The sequence below is a fragment of the Ursus americanus genome, chromosome 8 (genome assembly GCF_024610735.1).
Source record: "Ursus americanus isolate L20-20 chromosome 8, mUrsAme1.1.p, whole genome shotgun sequence".
Classification (NCBI taxonomy): Eukaryota; Metazoa; Chordata; class Mammalia; order Carnivora; family Ursidae; genus Ursus; species Ursus americanus.
The window spans coordinates 31,073,766-31,089,346 of NC_142134.1; the positions used below are offsets into that span (position 1 = coordinate 31,073,766).

Sequence of the window (15,581 nt, forward strand, 5' to 3'; positions counted from 1 at the left end):
AAAACCAATAGAACTTTGCTTTTTACTACATCTGTTGAAGCCATTCATATATATTGGCATAATTTTTATGTTTGTTATAACTTCTGTCACCTTTATTTCTGCCATGTTTTTCTTATGTTGCCTGGCTAATTTCTTAATTATCTATATTTTATTCCCCAAATAACATGCCCCACTCACAGAGGAATAAAGACCTTACTAAATATTTCTATGTACTTCCCTCCCTTGGGGGGAGCTTTTGTATTCATAATGGTCTAGTAACCATTTTAAACATACATAAATTATTTTCTTTAAAGCATCTAAAAACAAAAATGAAAAAAAAAGTTTTTATGCCAATACTGAATGTAATGTCATCTTACATAACACTTCTTTTCCTCCCTCCACTCCCCTCCCCTCCCCTCCAGTGAAATCCCTCCTTTGCCAGAGGCCTGGTTTGTACTCCTGCAGGATGTCATGGTGGATCCCAACAGGATATTCAGAAGAAATCTCACCATGGGAAGCCATACCCATAACTTAATATGTTCTAAGGGCCTTAAATTACAACACTGCACAGCTATAGTTATATTTTCAAAAGTAACTACTTTAAAAATATTACCATATATTCAAGTCAATATATGATGAGGCATTGTCTCTGACTTTAAGATTACAGTTAAATTCCTTCCATTTTTCATCATCTTTGTTATCTTTCATATAGTTTATGATATTAGAAAAAAATCTTCTAAATAACACTTTCTTAACATTGAACAAGAACTATGTCCAAATGCTTGTGGGATTTTTATACTGTCTTTGATACAATTTTAATATCAATTTTAAATACCAATGCATGGTCTTCCAATACTCAAGAATCCTTTTAAAATGAAAAGATAGAGACGAAAGATATGACAGTGGAAAAAGTAAGTCTACCCACATCACACCTCAAATTACACTTAGTCATAATGTGAAGAGAACATATTTCATAGCAAAAATGTGACTTCTCTGGGGTTTTTTTTCCCTACATGTCAAAAAAGTGAAAGTAAATAGCAGGTGGTATTTTCAGAGATTCTCATTTTACTTCTGAATGCACAGGACAAGATACAGTACTTTTAGTGGCTTAAACAATCACAATGAAATCAGTTACTAAAGGAGTATCTCCAGGGAAAACAAAAACAAAAACTGTACTCTTGACTATAAGGAATTTACCCAGTTAGAATGTTCACAACACCCCAAACAGTGCCGCTGGCTAAGGGCCTCTGGATAGGCAAGACAAACCCGTATCCAGAACAGATGTCTAGTCCTGTTAGGAAGAAATGGCTGGTGCTTTCGGGATGGAAGGGGTCCAATGCAGTTTAACTATGCTATCAGGTAGCCAGTTGGTCTCCTTAAGGAACAGTGCCATCTTGTGGATTCAGTGTGTCTTTGTAGATGAGAGGTTGGACATTCTAAGGAGGCATTAGACTGGTGGTATTAAGTGGGAACACAAGATTTGGGGCCCATACAGAGCCTCCATCTCTTCCACCGTGGCCATTTCATCTATGCACCCATCATGCCAGCACTTAGTGATACTGTGCTAGAGTGACCAACTGCCAGTTTACCTAAGATTGAGTTTCCAGAATGCTCGACTTTGAATTTTAAAGCCTGGACAGTTCCAGGCAAAATGGAACAGGTTGATCCCCTACTGGTACCCCTCTCATCAGCACATTCCTGATGGCCTTGGTGAATGGTGTATTATCTGGGTTTTCCCATGAAACATAATTTTCTGATGAGGCTTTCCATAATATATCCATTCTACCATGCCTACGTCTCTGAGCCTTTTGATCCCTTGGCCTTTACTGTCTTCCATCAAAACTCTGGAATTTCAACCTTATTTTACATGGGCCATTGCTTTTTCCAGACTTACAGGAGCCACTCCGGCAGCAAACTGACACCATCCCTGAGTACCTCGGCAGGTGTTAGGTCCTATATACTGAAAGACTGCCCCAACTTCCTTACCAGCCTTATGTTCCAGACCCTTGATCAAGCACCCTCCAAATCCAGTCAAATAGAAAGTGCTCCCACAGGCCCTACTGGTGCCTGCTGCTAATTTTTGCAGCTCCTTTGTAATATAGATTTTTTCTTCTCTCTTCAGGCCTGACACGTTCCCAGATGGTTATGTTGTGATTTACCCTGACTGGCAGCCAGGAGAAGAAACGGATGCAGCTCCTGAAAAGGACAGCTATCATCTTATAGAGAAGAGGCCTCTGCAGTGTCTCTGCAGAATATTAACTCTCAAAAGATGCAGAAGACCTACTTCTACAGATTCAGAAGTCTCAAAAGAAGTCTGCAGAGTCAAAATCTTCAGGGACATCTAGCCAGATATCTACATTCCATATATCAGGTCCCAGGTCTTCCCAAGTAGGGCTCTGACTTTGGAATAACAGACCTGTCTCTGTTGAGCGTTTGAGAATCATGGGAGTTGAGTCAGTCTATCCAATCCTGTGCTTGGTATTCAGTTTTCCTACTCACCCACTACATGAGATGAAGGCTTCTTAATAATTGACCAAAGAGAACCTCTGGATCTCATACTAGGCTCTCAATTATGTTAATTTCCCTCAACTTTTCATTACCATTATTACTGCATTATGGGGCACACACCTAACCTAGCAGCAACCATGCAATTCCACTGTCCTTAGGTCTACCACCCCCTCCTCCATACCTTTCAAATACACCAATCAGCACACTGGCCTGTGCATTCACCTCTACTATAACGCTGGCCTAGCTCGCTAGTGGTGAGAATTTTAATATCACAGCACCACCTGTGTTAGAGGCTGTTAACATGTCACCTACCGCCAAGTCCTCATTACCACCTGGGAAGTGAGTGACCCAGTCCCCAAATTTCATCTTAATGCCTGTTTTCTTGGAGCTCTCTCAGTACCACCTAATACAAGTTGGATTTTCTGGATAACAAACACTGAGACAAAGTAAAAATACAAAGATTTATTGAGAAGTAACATGTGTTAAAGGAAATGGGAGGAAGCGGGATTGGGCAGGGTGTTATCAGACAGCAATGCCTGTCTGACAAAATCTCCACCTATCAACTGGGAACTCTGGAGTAAATATTACCTGTTAAAGAAATCCATATTACATGGCAATAGATGTACTCTTATATTACCACTTTACTCAGTCATTGGCTGAGAGCCACTAACAGAAGAAAATGCCCTTGACTTTAAAACTGAGGAAAACCTTGACAAAGGTAGCAGCTAGAGGCTGTCAGGTTGTAATAAGCATATCTTTTTATTCTGATGCTTTAATATCTGGGACTTTGCTAACCCTAGAGAGACTGCTGCTCCCAGGGCTAGCTAACACCCAGAGACAGCAAATAACTCTATCCGTGAGTGAATCCTTCATAGGCAAACCAGCTAAGCCAGAGTTCATATCCCAAACACCTCCTTTTTTGAGCTCTTACACTCTGAGCCATTACTCCCATGCCATACAAGAATGCACCTGCTATTACAGTGCATGTACCAAGGGCTGTGTACTCGACAACTTAGGGACAGCTCCTATACCACAGAGCCCACTGAAATTATTCAAACTATCCATCCTATACCCGCTTACCCTGCCTCATTTGCTTCTTCCTATAGAAATCACAGTAAAGGCTCTCATCCATAGTTCCTCCTTTTTCTCTCTGCCTCCTGACTAACTCTGGTGCTTCCCTATGTGGTCCCGCCTACTGTGCCATGCTCCTTCCTCTTGGGAACAGTAAATAAAAATCTTTTCAGTGGCCATCATCTCCTGATCTGGGGGCCTTACCATACCTAAACAAACATAAAATCTATCTTTTAAAACACTATTACTCATATACTTCATAGCTGAGCACTCTGTCTTGAAAAATGATCTGAAGGATATCTCCATGTGTCCTATAAGAATAATTTTTTTAGAGCTCAAATATAGCTATGGTACCACATGAATGAATATTTAACCACATTCCAGGCAAGGATGACAGGCTCTGAAAACATAGCAGTCCTTTCCCCCCACAGGCCTATAGTCTACTGTGGAATAATTTCAGGAAGTGTGCTGAGTTCTGAAATGAGTATAAAAGAAGAACCAAACTGATACGGTTTCTACTGAAGAGGAACCAACCTATCCTAGGAATTAAGAAGCTCTGGTAGAGAAAGAAACATATAAGGATACCTTAAAGATTAATCAGATTTGGGAATTTAAAAGAAATTTATTGAAAAAGGTAGAAAAAGATGGTACAAGCTGAGGGAACAGACCTGGAGGAGACAGAGAGGGCAGTATATTCAAGTAGCTAAAGGAAACTCAATGGATAGAATATAGAGTGTGGGAAATGAGGTAGGCAAGAGAGGAGGGTAAAAGGGTAGACGAGGTCCAGATGCTGTGGGGCTTTGCCACCCATGTTAAAGAGAATGAACTGCATCTTAAATGCAAAAAAACTACTGAAGAGTTTTTATAGGAATAGTGACATAACTCAGTTTGCAAATGGTCATTCTCGTAGGTATGAAATATGTACTGGAGTGGGAAAAGACTAGAAGCAGGAAGCTAATCAGAAGAGTGGCAGCTAAGGGATTATAGTGGCCTGGAGTCATGGGGGGGCAGTGGGGCTGAAGACAGAAAAGAAACAGGTTCAATAAATACTTATGAACATAAGACACTGAGAAAAAAGATGGAGGCAAGAATGATATCCAGATTACTAGTGTGAGAAACTGAGTGAATGGGAGGGGACTTATAGAGATGGGGAATACCGGAGAAGCAGGTTTAGGAAGAGGAAGGATGAAGATGTGAATACAAAGCACAAATGAAAAGATTAGCCTCCCAAAGGAGGACAAAAACCTCTTCCACTATAATAGGAAGGATAAAGACAGATGCATAAGATATATAGATATGATAACAAGTAGTTGAAGGAGTGGCCACCTGAAAGCATCTGTATTTTTCTCCAACAGTAGAACTATAAGTCATCTGTTAAAAGCAAGGGCGGGGAATAAAGAATAGAAAATAAACATTTGGGGAAGAGTAAAGAAGATCTGAAATGGTTTTTATAAAGACTAAACTAGAAAGTGACCAGAGAAACCTAGCTATGTTGCTGGACAATACTGATGAACAAGGTAAGGCCAACAGTCATTAACTGATAATGTGATCAATCTGAAAATAGATACTACTTCTAACAGATGCATGTATTCATACTGTTACCTTGTTATTAACCAAATAAAAAATCACTTAAGAGCTTTTTGTGGATATACTGGATAATTTTAATTGGGTTTATCAGCCAGAACCTTCAGTTTATAAGATCACATACATTATATATTAACATGTATTATATTGATTTGCCCTGATTGCTTTTCTGAATGTAAAGAAAAAGTGCAAGGGTCAAATTTGTGTATATGTGCAGGAAATTACTCTCCATAGGAGAAATATGATTCTATGCAGCCCAAGGGAGACCGATGTGGAGACCTTAGGAGAGAGGTAAATGATACCTACTTCTTCCTTTAATAAGATAAAAAGGAATGCATGTCCAAGATGTGTCTTTGATCTCTTACTATTAGAAACTGGTTTAAAGATTTATATGAGGCATGCACAAGAAAATCACTGGCTGCCAACATGAAAGCCATCACAGGTTGTAATAAGCTTTGGATTATTTAAACCATGTTTGAACAAACACTTTAGGAATGAGATTGGTTTGGAGAAGCAAGATTACATGCATGAATCTAGGTAGGTGGGGATTTTAGAAACACCCATGGCCATTTTCAAACTACATGCTCTCCACGTCTCAGGCAATTGTGACCCCTACACACGTACATACACACACACTCCCCTGAGCATCAGAGGTGAAGGAATGACTACAGTACATGTTGAACAAGTCAGCTGCTTTACATTTGCTCATTCCTTCGATTTGATTTGACTGGATTTAATGTTTACAATTCTACGAGAATGGTATTTTAACTCCATTTGTACATGCAATAAAACTGAGGCTCATAAACAACTTTTCTGAATCCTTCTGCTGGGTAGTAAGCAGAAGAACCTCGATTTGATTCTAGGTGTATTTTAACTCCAAAGAGTATACTCTTTCCACTACAACATGCCTTCTGAATAGACAAAACCCTTGAAACATAGTGGGACATACTTATTCCCTAACTTCCAACTGCCTACAAGTGATAATATGTAAAATTAAACTTGGCCACACAAACAAAATCCGATTATTACCAATTTTACCAATTAATACCAATTTTACCAATTAATATCAATTTTAAAATTGGCGCTTATAATAAACATAAACGTGTCTACTTAAATAACATTTTACAACTTTCAAATTATCTTTCTCTGTCTATATAATAATTCGGTGAGGGAGCTCATAACACAGTCATTACCAACCGTAGCCATATGACTGGGCTACCCTGAACCCGATGACTAAACATTTAAGCTCCAAATTCAAAGGAGACACCACTGGCCCACACCTTCTTAGATCATCTGCTTTTTGGTTGTTTTCTCTGCTCATATTATTATGACGGGCTCCACTGAATGATTCATACTTCTGTCAAAGCAAGGCTAATTAATATACGTTTGCCTATTTGGAGGTATTCTCTTTACCACGCTCTCTCCCCCTCAGCCAAGGCAGGCAAAAGAACCAGGCTTGATGGCTCACACACTGCATGATTTATCCTCCACTAAAATAAATGATCTCTCCTATTTCCCTGAAGCCTGTTCATGTCAGTCCTCCTAAGTTGGGTTGTCTTGGTTTTGTGAGTGCACAACTAGGGGAATAAAATCAAGCATATGACAAGGAAAGAGAAGATTCTGATATTTTTGGTATAATGTCATCCTATATTCCTTATTCTTACCATGGCTGCCCCTTAAGAATAGAAAAGGCAGGGGGCGCCTGGGTGGTGCAGTTGTTAAGCGTCTGCCTTCGGCTCAGGGCGTGATCCCAGCGTTCTGGGATCGAGCCCCACATCAGGCTCCTCCGTTAGGAGCCTGCTTCTTCCTCTCCCACTCCCCCTGCTTGTGTTCCCTCTCTCGCTGGCTGTCCCTCTCTCTCTGTCAAATAAATAAAAAAATCTTAAAAAAAAAAAAAAGAATAGAAAAGTCAAGACCTATCCCGCCACTCCCTGAGAATCTGAAGATTAAGATTCAACATATTTTGAACTAGTCCTTGTAAGAGCAATTCCTTTGCCTCACAAACCATAATTTCATGCCCCACCTCTCTTTCTTTTCTGTGTTGAGATCTCACCTTCTTTTCTGTGTTGAGATCATCACAGGCAAGCAGGAAGTCGCTTTCAGACTGAATGCAGTTTTTTTCCCCAGGCCGCTCCCCTGACTCACTCCCAAGTTCTGTTGTGAATAGTGCTAGGGCACTAGGGTCTGCATTAATACACTCAGTTACTGGACATTTAAATAATATGTGTTGACTAAGCACATAGTCACTAAAAAAGGCCCTTGTTAAGTGCTCCAGGAAATACAAAGATGGAGGAGAAAGAGCATGCATCATTGGGAGAAAGTGTTGTCAACGAAAACCAGAAGATAATACTTCACATCCTTGAAAAACATATTTTTAAAAAAGTAAATTTTTAAAAGTCATTAAAATATTTACATAATTTGGCCCAATAAATTATTTTTCCTTTCCATTCATTTCAAGGGAATATTTAGCAGTGGAGTGAAAAACAAAAAGTATATTGGTGAAGATGGTCATTGAAAGAATCACCTACTCTAGGTGCCTGGGTGGCTGAGTTGGTTAAGAGGCTGCCTTCAGCTCAGGTCATGATCCCGGGGTCCTGGGATCCAGCCTTGCATCCAGCTCCCTGCTCAGCGGGGAGTCTGCTTCTGCCTCTCCTCCTCCCTCTCCCCCTGCCACTAGTCCCCTATTCATGCTCGCTCTCTCTCTCACTCTCTCTCTCTCAAATACATAAATAAAATCTTTAAAAAAAAGAAAGAAAGAATTACCTACAGTTAAAAAAAAAATCTAAATACATTAGGAGATGCTTTCAGTATTTTATGATAAATCTATTCAGTATAAGATGATTCACCCTTTAATATGCAGCCATTGAAATTGTTAATAATTGATGAATCCATGTACTATATCTGTAGTTTTCTTTAAGTTTGAAATTACATCAAAATAAAAAGTTACAATGCACATTTTATACCACTATTAGGTACATATACAGCTACTAAAATAATATATATAGTTACTAGAAATAAAAATTTAATAACACAGGGGTATGCTTATAAAAATTACATTAAGTATAAAAAGCATAATACAAAGTTATACACTATGCTATAACTGTATGAAAAAATTTGAATGTGTTAAAAGTACTTAAAAGCTAACATGTAAAATGAAAATGATTTGTTTAGGTAACTTTGTTTAAAAGTTTTTAAAATATTTTTCCATTGTTTTTAATAAAAAAAAATCAGAATATCCGGCATGAGATATAGGATCTAATGAAAAAATATAAGGGAAGGGTGGGGAGGAGCCCACTCCTTCCAGTCCCTCTTGTCTGATGTATTCATTGTGTAAAAAAATATATAAGAAATTGAACACTTGTCTAATTGCAGTCCTTGAGTGAATTCATTAGCCATTAGCTATCAGTGATTTACAAGATAAAGGCATAGAATTTGAGTTGAAAAGAGTCCTCTAAAACCACCTGATTCAGCTTTCTTTCTCAATAGGTTAACCAGATTCATAAAGGAGTAAGTGATTTTTTTCTTAGGCTACACAATTGGTTGGTAAGTAAACTAAGACTAAAATTTAAGTCTAAATCAATTACCCATTCCAGTTCTTTAGTATGCGGTATTTCTCACAAAGTAACCTCAGCACAACCTTCCAGATATATTTCCTACTCCTTCCCAGCACATGAGACACAGATGTCTTTTCTCATTTCCACACTATTCTTGCCTCTGTGTTTTCATGGGCTCTGCCCTGGCCTGTAAACGCTGCTGACATCCCCCTCCTTACCCTCATCCCACACGTACTCTTATTACACTCCACCATCCACTCATCTGCTGGCAGTAGCGAGTTACAATACTTTTTTCAAAAGACATACTTGGAGAAAGACAAAGTCAATTTTAATTTCACCTGTTCTGCTTGCTTATCCCACAACTTGTACACTTACTCAAATACTTCTCTGAATCCCTGTTTCATATTCTACAAGAAGAATAGTATTTTATCACAGAGAAGGGTGAATTCAGAGGTAGTAGTAGTACCCATGAGTGCTTGGAAAGTATTTTCTGATCACCCTCAGCTTGCTGTGGCAAAGAAGGAGGTGCATAACATTGTAACACAAGCAAGAGTGTCACATCCTCTTGAATTAAAAATAATGACTCTAGAGCACGTTGGAGTAGTTGCAAGCTTTCACGAAATAGCTATCACCTGCTATCATGTTTAGTCACAATTTACCAGAATAAATAAAATTCTTACTGATTTGTGAAATACCCTGTTTCTGATTTCATTCCTCAGGTCATGCTATTGGTTCAAGTTGATTCCTTCAGACTTGTTTAGCAAGTTAGATTTTAATTATGTGGGATTTCCTCCTTTGTCTTCAGTTCCTTCATAGATCACGCATCACACATGAGAGACATTCATCTGTGTAGAAATCTCAGAGGAGTTGGATAGGCAGAAGAAAGGATCTCTTCATTATTCAGAATCAAAATGTATAGGTAAGTCCTGTTTTTGTCTCTGTAGTTTAAGAAATTTTACCAAATCATAGAGCATGTGAAAAATATACACAGAAGCTGAAGAAATTTTGGCTATGTGTAGCAATCTTCTAGTTACTTTTCCAGAAACTTCACTGAAACTTATAGATATTATTTAGAGAATATGTTTGATTGTTGAGATAATATGTTTGATATTATTTAAATAAGGTACTTGCTGCATGACTGATTTTTTTGCAAAACGAGTAAACGTAAAGAGAGGGCTTAGGATTATGAAAACATATCTTTAAATAAGGAAGTGCTTTTGTTTTCTCATGCTTTACTTTTTCAAAAAGTGATGCGTGGATTTTAAAAATGTATTCAGTAAAAAATTTCTCTGTTGTTTTAGAATTTTTCCAGGATTATATATTTTAACATCTGTATCATTACTGCTATGAAATAAGCAATGAAACCTAAAGTTCTCTTTAAGAAAATAAGATGGTATTTGTCTGCTTTTCATATACTTACCACATCATTACTTTCAATTAAATTCTTGTTGATACTTTAGAAAAAATAGTATTTGTGTAGTTTTCTTTTTAGTTAATAAATACTGATTTTCACACACATTCACATTTTAAAAAGCAATAGATTGTGGTATCATCTACAGTCAGATAGTACAATCTCAAAATCACTATATAATTTGATGTGTTTGTATGTGTGTCTATGAGTGGACATATCGTTCATTTTGTTTTTCCATGAACACAGAAAAATGTGATACTAAGTCATTTTAAAAAGGTGGTAAAACCATAAGCAATGTGTTGGCTATGTTAAGTGTAGTTGAGTTTACTTTAAATCTACCAAACTTTAGAAAACTCAATCAAAATGTAAATTATTTTAGTAAAATACATGTACAATTATTTGAATATATATGTAATTGAATGTATATATATACACAAATGAAAAATGGGTAGCCATCTAAGTTTCTAACAATAAATAATTAAGAATTAACAATAATATGGATAAATTAAAATAATTTCATATTCCAGAATGGATGTGATGAATTCATTAAAAGAGGTAAAAATCTATGAATTTAATTACTGTATCTGTCCTCACTTTGTGCAAAATGATAAATCACAGAATTGTATTTACTCATTGACTATCACTTCACAAAGTATACATGTGAGAAAGTCTAATGGGGTACATAAAACACTAATCATATTTGTTGTATTAAAGTGGAAAGCTGGGGCGCCCTGATGGCTTAGGCAGTGGAAGGGCCAGGTCTTGATTTCAGCTCAGGTCATGATCTCAGTGTCCTGGGATCAAGGCCCCGTGACAAGCCCCACGTCAAGCCTTATGAGGAGCCCCGTGTTGGGTTCCACACTTAATGGGGAGTCTGCTTCAGGATTCTCTCTCTCCTTCTGCCCCTTTCCTAGTTGTCTCTCTCTCTCTAAAATAAATAAATAAATCTTTAAAAAATTAAGTGGTAAGCTTATGAATTATATTTTTCCATTATTTTTTAAATTTCTATAACAATGTAATATTGTTTTGGTAATCACAATACAATTTGAAATGCATTTTGCTGAAACATTTTTATTTCAATTTTGTAAAGAAATTTCTCTGATTTTTCAAAAATTGACCCTTATAAGCAGCTAAACGTAAAACAAAATATCATTCAAAGGAAAATAAAGAAAGATAAACAGTGCAAATAGTGAAAGAGATGTACAATTTTGGAACGCCTTGAATCAATCTAATTCCTAAATTGATTCATCCTTACATGAAATATGACACTCAATCAGAACCAAATTTTCCAATTACAAAAGACTCTTCTTTAAAACCTTGACTTCTACAGATCAGTCTGAAATATTTTCTCTCTTAATAGTCTGCATCTATTAAAAATCAATTTGTTGTTCCTTTTTTAACCTAAAATTTATATCATTCCCAATTAATTCTGTTCATGGGTTGGTTGGTTTTCATCAGAATGAGATCATCATGGTTACCAGGCCAAATTGATGAAATTTTGGAAAATAGCTTAGGGATCTGCATCCACCAACTTGGGGATCAATGACTACAAAACTATGCCTTCTGTCAACCTGAAAAAGAGCAGACTTTTCAGTGGAAAGGGGAAGGCATATTCAAGTGGACAGGGCGAGGGGGGTTAAAATTAGACAATTTTCATTCTGACAATTTTACTTTGAAGCCAGGACATCTGCCTGGGTCTAATATTACGAGGAATGAATTAAAACACACAGTTTCCTTCTCTGCTGGAATATTCCTATCAGCATAAAAGCATGCCATGCTAACTCCAATTTAAATCTCAGACTTCATGATTTTCCAATTCCTCCATAGGCTCTGAGAAAGCAGGGTATCGAAATTGGGGAAGGGAAAGGAAATAAAAGTGTGTAATATATTTTTTATGTAATTCTAGGTAATTTTTAGTAGCTCTCCAGGTAAATTCTGTGATACTTTTGGTTGAGAATGGGCTCTCCTGGACAGTTTGCTTACTTTTATATATAAATTAAACCCTCAGATCCCTCCAGGTTGTCCTTTCCTAAAGGTTACAAAGATAGTGTATTTCTTTCTTTACTCACCTTGCTCACCCCTCTCCGAAGAAGGAAATCCTACCACAGGGCCCAAGAACCTGGATGGCTACGTTATCATGATATAATCATTGTTTATTTCAAATCCCTGGGTATTCCAAATTTTGTCAAGTCTACATAGGGAATGTCTACATTACATAAAAAGTATGAAATGAGGTTTGAAAAACAAGATAAAGATTTACAAACTAGAATTCTGAATGCAGATTAAGGAAAGTCTTCAGGTAAGGGAGCATATCTCAGCTCAGGAAGAGACAAGTCTTAGCAGAATGCCTCAGACCATAACAAATCTTATTTCCATTTTCTTCCCTTTTGTCTGTGCTCGTGATATGACTAACTGACTAAACAGACATGCCAAAGCCCATCAGGTGGCCTGCCTCCTTTAGCCCAAAACAACATAGAAACTTAAGTAGAGAGAAAAGCCAAAACTGTCAAAAATACATTTCAAACTCTGCCTGTTGCTTCAGTCCTGCTTTATGAATTGCTATGTTAACTTTCAAAAACTATGCTTAAAATTGTAAATCATTAGGCAAAGACTATATCTTTTTTTTATGTTCAGTTAGCCAACATATAGTACATTACTAGTTCTTGATGTAGTGTTCAACAATTCATTAGTTGCGTATAACACCAGTGCTCATCACAACACATGCCCTTCTCAATACCCATCACCCAGTTACCCCATCCCCCAACCCCCCTGCCTTCTGTAACCCTCAGTTTGTTTCCCAGAGTTCAGAGTTTCTCATGATTTGTCTCCCTCTCTGATTTCTTCCCATTCAAGAAATTAGACAAGAGGGTATCAACTTATCTTTAGTCATAGAGCCCAAAAATTGTGAATTTGAAGTTTGAGTTTTGCCCACAAAAACCTCAGGCTGCATGCTAAAACAATTGCCACCTTTAGCCAGAAGGTTTTTCTAATGCTGGTACAGGCTGGCGGGGGGTGGCCATGGCATTATAATGCATAGGAGGATTGGCTGCAATTAGTCACCTAGGATCATATGTTTTCCAGCAAATTCTCTCACGTCCATTGCCAATTTGGCCTCTGGAAGACACTCCCAAGTTATTTCCTCAGATATTTGTTACTTACCTGGTTTTCATGCTGCTTCAGCCCCCAACATCGCTATGGTTGATACCCCTAAAATAAGCGATGAGGACAAAGAGCAACATCGACTATTGTAAGAGAACTTAAAGATATTCAATCCAATTCCTTAAAAGGCATTGCTCCAATTTGAGGGATTCCATTCTCTTGAGCAAAGAACACTTGCCATAACTTCACAGTTTTTCAGAGTATGCTTTAAGTCTAAATACAGCATATGCTTATGATATGTAAAATAGAAGCACCATCCTAATAAAACCATTCATTGGGTAACTATCTAAAGTGATCAAAACTAAAGTTGACTTTGGAAAAGTTTACACACTAATGACTAACTCAGCAGAAAGAAAATGGCAGATTCTACTGAATATTTACAGTCTCCCTTTGCCAGAGATATGAACGAGTGCCTCAGCGATTAAAAACAGATATATGAGCTCAAGCTTCAAGGAAGTATATTCAAAAGAGCCATTGAATATATTTTTTTCTAACCTAGACAAATTTTTATTCTGACAATCTTACTTCTTAGCCAGGATATCTGTCTGAGTTGAACACTGCAAAGAATGAATGAAAACATACAGTTTGCTTCTCTGCTGGAATATTCCCATCAGCGGAAAGACATGCCACACTGTCTCCAGTTAAACAACGCAGAGCAAAAACCTCCTTCCTTGACCTACATCCCCCCTCCAGCTATTGCCTTATTTCTCATTTCCTCTCCTCAACACCAGAACTCTTCCAAAGATTTGTCTAGATCCATTGCCTCCGTTTCAATTTTCATCTCCTACTCACTCCCTTTACTTTTTAAATTTTTTATTGTGAAATGTATCATACAAAGACTAAGTTTTTAAATGAACCCCAAAGTAGTCATCATTTATTTAAAAAAAAAATAGCATCACCAGGTAACATCCTGTCCACTAACTGCCCCCTCCCGACCTTGCCCAGTCTGTTACCTGGCATGTAATCTAAATGTCCTTGATTTTCTTTACAGTTTATGGTTCATAGACAGACCCCCAAATAACATATCATTTAGTTCTACCTATATTTGAAATTAATATAAATGGGATCAAAATTATGTTTTATAAAGTATATAGTAATTATTTATTCACTCCCACAGCTGTATGATGTTCCATTGTAAGAGTATACTCTCACTTACATATCCGCTCTTCTGGTATTTTGCCATTACAAATTCTGTAGCTCTGAACATTCTGAAACAGATCTTGTGGCACAAAAGTGCCAGAGTTTCTCCTGAAAATGGATTTTCTGGGTCATAGAGTGTGTGCATGTTTATCTTTAACCTATTCCCTCTTATTCTACTGCAAAAAGGTTCTTAGCCCTATAGCTATGAAATAGCTCATAAATAAATCTTAAAAAAAAAAAAATGAAGGTTTCTGTGTAGCAAGACCAGACCTACTGAAACAGTCTACCTGGGTGTTGGACCTAGGAATCTTTGTTTTTCCAAGCTTCTCAATTGGTTCATATGTACACAAAAACTTGAGAGCAGCTGGTTGAGATGGTAATTGAAGCTGATTGAAGAAGATCAGCTAGAGAGAAAAGAGAACACCCAGAGAGAACGTGGAGAAACATCAGACATTTAAGGTTAAGTAGAGGAGAAGCAACCAGCAAAAGACATTTGAGAGGGGGAACTAGAAGGACAGAAAGTGTGTGAAATCATAGAAATTAAAAAATAAAAAAGACAGTGTTTCAATAAAAAAAAAAAGAAGGGATCAACTGTGGGAAATGTTGCTAACAGGTGTCTCATACTCCCTCCGAAAGACAGGAGTGCCTTAAGGCAAGGACAACTTTTTGACTATTTTCAAGATGTCCCCAGGGCTTAGCAGAATGGTATTATAAGAACTCAATTGCTATTGATTTTTCTAACATTTATTTAATAAACACTGTTAATAGAGTGCCCACCATGTCCTGGGTTGCAAATATATATACATATATCAGAGAAGGAGCGCAGACAGAAAGCCAAGAGGCCTCTCCAGGGCACCACTGAATCTCTCCGCAGACCAGTTTATTCTTCTGCGTAATGGGAAGTCCGAGTAGTTATTCCTGCAGCTCTCTTCCATCGCTAACTCTTTGTGATTCTATAGAATGTTATCACCCTTGAGAAATACCATTTACAAACAATTGTATTATTTACAGCTAAAGCTGGATTCTACCTAAAAGAAGAATGTCGAATTTTCCATTTATTGAACACAGGCCGGAGTTCTAAGTACCTTACAAATACTTTACAAATAGCTTTCCATTTAATCTCACAACCCTCTGAGGCATGTGATTATCCTCTTTGTATAAATTAGGAAACTAAG

At 37.4% G+C, this 15,581-nt stretch overlaps 1 long non-coding RNA gene across 2 annotated transcripts in view; it reads right to left on the reverse strand.

The window, feature by feature from the left end:
- LOC148109557 (uncharacterized) overlaps nucleotides 1–15,581 on the reverse strand; it is a 296,308-nt gene that overhangs the window by 128,279 nt on the left and 152,448 nt on the right. The window lies entirely within an intron of this gene.